We start from the raw sequence: 7,500 nt of genomic DNA on the forward strand, positions 1-7,500 counted from the left end.
TAAATAAACTCTTAATTATTAGTGAATATATTGTTTTGGTCGCATACGCATTCTAAGAAACTAGTTTCAACGATCCAACCGCCAAACTTGTTTGTCTATACTTCGAGATCATATACACAAAAAATCAGAAAAAATAAACATTCAGAGATCAAGTAACGGACAAAACATTTCAACGGTTATAAATGAAAAATCATGATTTAACGGTTATTTTAACAAACCATCATCTTTATATATAATAGACGAATTTTTTTTTTTTTAATAAAAGCGCTATTTTTACATATAATAGACGACTTTTTTATAAAAGCGCATCTTTATATATAATAGACGCACCATTTAAAAAAAAAGCATCATCTTTACTTCATAATAGATTTACTTGTTTTTATAAAAGCTGCTATATCTTTACATATAATAGATTTACTTGTTTTATAAAAAATGTCATCTTTACATATAATAGACGATTTATTTGTAAAAACGCTATCTTTACATATAATAGAAGACAGCTTTGTATAAAATTGTCATATTTATATATAATAGATGACGGTTTTTTTATAAAAGCGTAATCTTTACATATATAATGACGATAGCTTTATAAAAAGCGCTATCTTTACATATATTAGACGATTTGTTTGTATAAAAATCATCATCTTTACATATAATAGACGACCTATTTGTAATAAAACCGCCATCTTTACTTCATAATCGATTTACCCTTTTAAACAAATCATCATCTTTACATAAAATAGACGTACCATTTTTTAAACAAACCATCATCTTTACATATAATAGACGACTTTTTCTTTTAAAAAACCGCTATCTTTACTTCATAATAGACTACTTAATTTTTAAAAACCGCTATCTTTACTTATAATAGATTTACCATTTAAAAACAAAACCCGTATCTTTACATATAATAGACAATGCTTCTTTTCAAAACAACCATGTCTTTACCAAAAAATGACACTTGATTTTTAAAAGACAACTCTGTCATACCATGTGTCGTTGTTTTTGGTCAAATTTAACTCAAGAAAACTTTGTAATAAGACGACGCTTTTTATTTGTAAAAGGCTGTTATAAAAAAATATTCAACAAAGACTGCTTTTTTTAGTTGTTTAAGTCACTTATCCACGATCGCTTTTTCTTCTACCACCGCCTTTTTGGTCATCTTTTTCACTTTTTGTAGTAGTGGATGTTTCAAGCTAGATAAGTTGGAAAAGATGGTAGTTACTTTGTGTTTGCTTGAGAAGTACTTTCTCTTCATTCTTTGATATCATGGTTCGCCTAGTAGTATCCGCTTGAAAGGTATATGAAAGTGCTAAAAGGGTATGTTCGAACCGAATCGTCTGAAGATTGCATTGCGAGCTGTATATAGTCAAGAAGTCGTGAGAGTTTTGCACCAAGCATTTATCTTATGTTAGTACAGTTGGAGGTTAAGCCGAAGATGAGAGTTTCAAGTCATTATCAAGTTGCACAAAGAAGCTTAGTTGATCGGGACTTGTTGAACCAGGCATATCTGTATGTCTTGGAGAATACGGAGGAAGTCCTACCTTATATCGAGTACGTATGACTTTTATTTTTCATATAGAGCGCCATTTTAAATATTATTATTCATTATGTTTATCTTATATACAAGGGACCGTAATGCTTGATTTTTTCGTGTCAATGTAGGGAACATATGATCCACATCAAGACCACTTATCCAAAATTTAGAAAGAGAACAAAGTGGCTACAAGATAAGCACAATAGCACTTTCATTCAATGGCTCCACTTTAAGGTATATATGTTATTGAATGACATGCATATTCAACTTTTAATTTTCATCCATTCTATATGTTAGATTGAATTCAGATATATATGATTAATTTGTAGGTTCAAAGTGAACTTAATGGGGAAGATATAATGTATGATCAGAAAATTTGAGGTGGCTAGCAATTGGTCCAAGCATCAAGGCATCATATAAGAGTTATCTATTAATGGTGTTAAATTTAACACCAAGGCACAAGATGATGTGTGAACTGTCCAAAATAGTGGAGGTTTATTTACTTTGTACATACTATGTTGTTAGTGCTAGGATAAAAACCTATTGTCTTCATGGGTTTTATGGTGTTATTCTAGAAATTTGGGACTTTGACTACCAAAAGTTTAGAATCCAGCCTTGGGGTGTGATTGGATAGATAACACTTTGGGCCTTGTAGTCGATTTAACTTGATTTACCCTTGTAGATCTGAGTAAAATTGGACAGGGAATGACCAATTTGTTATGGTTTCTCAAGTCAAACAAGTATTTTATGTTGACGATCCAATGCGGTTGGTCGCAGTTGTTATTAATGCCTAATAGAGAATATAATGATGTTATTGGTGATGATGTGCTAAGTGATACTAGAATTGAGTGTGAGCCATTTACTAGAGGGATACCAAATGTTGACACATTTGATGACCTAGTGAGTGAGTTAGGAATGAAAATATTAGAGATGGGTGAAGATATATGGATTGATTGATTGTTGTAACGTATGACATTACATATTCAGTTAATTGTATGACACTAATTAATAATTCTATACATCATTTTAATTCTAATCACATATTCATTATATGCAGGCTTTGAAAATACAAATCAAAAATTAAAAAGCTTGGTTAAAGCTATAAAGTACGACGGTCGTGTAAAACTGAAACAAAGACGCCTAAAATAAAAACAACGCTGGTTTTAAAAGGCAAAAGACCGTAGCAAAAACAGACATCTGAAAAGAAATCAAGTCGGTTTGATTAAAATAAACCATCATCTAAAGGTCGAAATAAGGGCCGCTCGTTCCATTAATTGTCGTGATGTATGTTCTCGCACGCTAGAAAGTCCAAAATAATCGACGCCTCCGAGCATACATACATCAAGGCGTGTTTAAATGCGACTTTAAAAGGACAACCACGCCATTATATCAAACCGACGGTAAGCAATTACAACGCCAAGTAGATGGATATCTAGACGAGTGATATAATTAACCACGCCCATTATTTTAACGCCACGACGTTGAATACATAATCCACATTGGTTATTTTTATATCCACGCTTCAATACTATTTATAACGCCATCCTTTGACAAAACCGACGGGGTATAGTTTTGTACGCCTATATTGAGTAATATTATGTCATTTTAAATCTTTCAGATATGTTATTTAGACAAAGTCACGCCTAATTGTGTCAAAGGGCCTTTTTGTTAAATTTAAACGATAAGTCCGCAAGCAGCGTGACGTGGAATATATTTACCACGCCGGTTTTTATTAAAGTTCTCGACATGGATAATTACATAAGCGCCGGTGATGCCAGTGCAGGACGGGTTATATCATGTTACGACGGTTATGGGGAGGCAAATGACATGCTTCTTTAAACATCTATTGGTTTGTGTTAACGCCGTAGTTTATGTTTAGACGCCGCTATTTGGTTTGTTTAACGAGTACAAATTAACCACGACGCATTTCTAGCTTATCCAAGTTGTTTTTCCTTCTTTAGGACGGGATAATTATCTATATGCGGTTCTTCTTTGATCTTAACATGTAACACTTTAGACGCCTCAAGTTTCAAAACCATCGCTAATGTTGTCGAAGATTTCATTTTAGGCTAATTATATAGTAATTACACATCGGTTTGTGATAAATGTAGAAGTTGAATTACTTAACGACGCCGGTTATTAATCATCGTTGTTAGTTGTACAAAAGATGGCGGTTCTAGGAAAACTTTCTAGACGACGGTGGTTTCGTTGTCTATTTTATTTTGTAGTAGTGAAAATAGCAAAACCAATTAATCAGGGCAATAAGAACTCAATAAGAGGTTATATAGTAGCAATACTAAGGCAATATGAGGCTATACAATAGCAATAAAAATTGTAATAGTCCATCTTATGGGAAATGCTTAAACACAATGTATATAATGTTCTTCTTCAATGTAATATAAGAAAATATTTTTCTAGAAGCAAAATATCTAGGTCCAATCGTCATGAAAAAATGCTGCAAAAGAGATGGTGAAACAAAAGAATTCCAGGTCCTTTTGTTGTGCAACAACAATTTATCAACAAATATTCAAGGCTCATTTTTCGTGGCCTTCTAAAAAATAGCAACTCATGAAGCACCAACACCAACAACAACCAAAGGTTAAGTCAATAAGCCTAGCAATAACTCAGGTGTTTAAATCTAAAACACTAAATGATGATGGTTGTCATACTACAATGCCTTTGTACACTCTTTCCGGTCATCAAAGAACTCTTTTTCTCACCTTATAACTTATATGGTTTATGGCATCTGCACAACAACCTACAATAATGAAACATAATTTTAGAAAGAGAAACAAGGAAGGTTATAAGAATTTTAGAACAATTCCAGAGTGGATTGTGGAATGAACAGCAGTCTTGCAATTGGTGAACCCATTATCCATTATCCACCCTCAAGCACAATCTAACTTGAAAAAGTGCTTTACATTGTACAAGAGTTAACTAAAGTAAGTGGTGAGCATCAATCACAATCTAACTTTGCACAATTTAACTTCGATTATTATCTTACGGATATCAAGCGCTTGTTTTCTTAAGCTCACCATTGCTGATTGAATATTATGGATGCATAGAGCACACTTAGTAGTTCATTATGTCAATTTATGTAGTTCATTCAAAAATCACATCCCAAAACATAACAAAACAAATTCAAATCATAACAGATTCTTGAAGATGCAACACTTAAGTGGCATGAATGTTCTTTATATTAGATCACACAATTCCTATAAAACCAAGAGCCATTGAACCAAATAATTGTGTTTCTTCAATTGTTTTTGTCGAATAAAACCTAACTCAAGTAATAAATTCAATCAGCAAAAAGAAAACTTCAAAATCATTGTAGCCTGCACAAGCTTCAGCTGCAAGCATAATATTCCTTACGACAAACAAAGAAATATTTGCACAATCCCAAAATTTTGTTCAACAAGTTTGTATAATCCTACTTAAATAACATTCTCTACACAAGGTAAAAATATTAATTTTTTAAAAAGATAAAATTTTAAATTAAACCACAACTATGTTTCAACAAATTTGTTTACAATCTCACCAAATTTGACTTGAGGGACTTGAAGTGACATTACACCAAAAATTCCAACCCATATATGAAATTGAAACAAGCAGAAGAAAACCCAATAACATATGGGTATGAAAGTAAAGCAGAAAGTTGAGTACCTGAGATGCCATGGATTTTAGGAAAGCTGGAGAAAACTAAGAAATTTGTTGAATCAGAGGGGAAGAACAGCAGAATGAAAGAGAGGAGAGAGAGGAGAGATGGAGGTGAGAAGGGCCAAAGAGAGAGGGATGGGTTAGGGTTTTGAGGAGGTGATAATTGTCATCATCATGGGTGGGAACGAGAGAGAGAAGAAAATAAAAGATAGGATATGGAAGATATAACTAAGAGGATATGGAGTTAGGTGAGATTCATGGAGGTGGATTTTCAGAGGTTTAAAGAAGAGGAAGAGAGAGATTAATGAGAAGAGGAAGAGCAAGAGCAACAACTGAGAAGGAAAAAAAAGTGATAGATGGGCAATAGACTGTCAATAAGGAGTTTTTATAAAGGATATTTGTGAAAATTTCAAATGGGGATATTATTGAATAAATTAGTTGGTAGCCAAAGTTGCAATTTCCCTTAAAAACTTAATAGCTCACCTGAGATAAGTCGAGATTTTTTATTTTTACTGCCTTGATCTTGGGTGAGAAAGACAACATTATTCGATAGGAAGAAAAAATTATGGAAATAAATCTACGCTTGTTGAAGGAAGTTGTAAATAAAACAACGCCTTCTGTCGTATCCCTGATTAATGCAGCCTCAGATGTTTCAATTGTCGATTCTAGAGTATTGAGCGAAAGGTTACACCTATGGGTTAGGTCAACCCTACCCACTAGTACCAATAGGGTGCATAGGGAAGAAGCACTACCCTAGGAATCAACACACGAAAACTTTGTTATAAATTATCCCTTTCTTATCAGGATCGACTAACAATGGTTGGGACAACAAACATCCATCCTGTCTGTATTTTGGATACCCGTATAACCATCGAAGACTGTTGAAGTGACTAATTCTGCAAATTTAAGGGCGTTGAAGACAAAGAAATTGTGGAGTAACTTTTTTTATCTAATACCAACATGCTTGATGTTAAGGAAAGATCTTCTACAAGAAGGTTGGCTAGAGATTTCAAAAACACCAGCCTCCGCTTAGTTTATAATGAGAATATTTCAGTCTTTTGATTCCATGTATTATTATCATTATGCACATAAAGGAGGAGCTGCAATGAGATGAAAATCATGTACGGTTCTGAAACGGAGATTCTTGAATCGAATGACGACTGTAACGGATGTCGGCTCAATCCGAAGGAAATTATGCGGAAGCTTTACAGAATTATTATGAAGCTATGCGACTAGAAATTGATCCTTATGATCGAAGTTATATACTCTATAACATAGGCCTTATCCACACAAGTAACGGGGAACATACGAAAGCTTTGGAATATTATTTTCGGGCCCTAGAGCGAAACCCATTCTACCAAGTTTTTAATATGGCTGATCTGTCATTACGCGACTATCTCCACTATAGAAATAAAAAAAGGAAAGAAAGAAAAAATCCGTTAACGTTAATAAATACTAGAAACAAAGAGTAGGCTTTCTACATATGTATCGTTCAAAACAACGATTTTTATCAGCTGTAGCAAAGAAATAAACTTCATAAAAGTCGAAATATGAATATGAAGAAATAGGTATGCCTAGATACTTTACTTTTATTCTATGGATAAAGGATCTAATTGATAGAGGAAGCGCCGTAAAGATCAATTCGCGAGGTTTTGGTCCGATACAATAAGAACTGCTTACTTATGTCATGATATGAGATAAAAGTTAGGAATCCACTTATGTAATAGAGTCGATCCCCTAAGGTATTGAGCAGCGGTGTAGCATCAGATCCCAAAGATGGTAAGTCTTTCCTTCTTATGAAGGAAGGCCTTTTCAAAGATTCTATATAAATTTATATATGACCTAGATAGTTACCTTTCAGAAAATTCGAATAATAGAAAACGCTTATGCTTTATTTTTCTGAAGGTGGGAGAAAAGATAAAACTGATTATTAATAAAAATTTTAGTTTGAAACTCATGTAATTAACCTCTTTCTTTTGGTTAACTCGAGAAAAAAAAAATGGGATATATCTCTGAGAAATCTCATTTAATTAGTATAGGGTAATGAAAAAATAGGACACCAAAAGAATTTGACCCCTGAGCCGTATGAGGTCGGAAACTCTCAAGTACGGTTCTAAGGGAAGGGATTTACCCCCCTATTCCGACCGGGGAGAACAGGCCGTTCAACAAGGGTATTCCGAAATTGCGGAGGCTTGGTTCGATTAAGCCGCCGAGTATTGGAAACAAGCTATAGCGCTTACTCCTGGTAATTATATTGAAGCACAGAATTGGTTGAAGATTACGAGGCGCTTCGAATAAGAAGACTA

The sequence above is a fragment of the Prunus mume genome, unplaced genomic scaffold (genome assembly GCF_029339155.1).
Source record: "Prunus mume cultivar Tortuosa unplaced genomic scaffold, ASM2933915v1 scaffold20, whole genome shotgun sequence".
Taxonomy (NCBI): Eukaryota; Viridiplantae; Streptophyta; class Magnoliopsida; order Rosales; family Rosaceae; genus Prunus; species Prunus mume.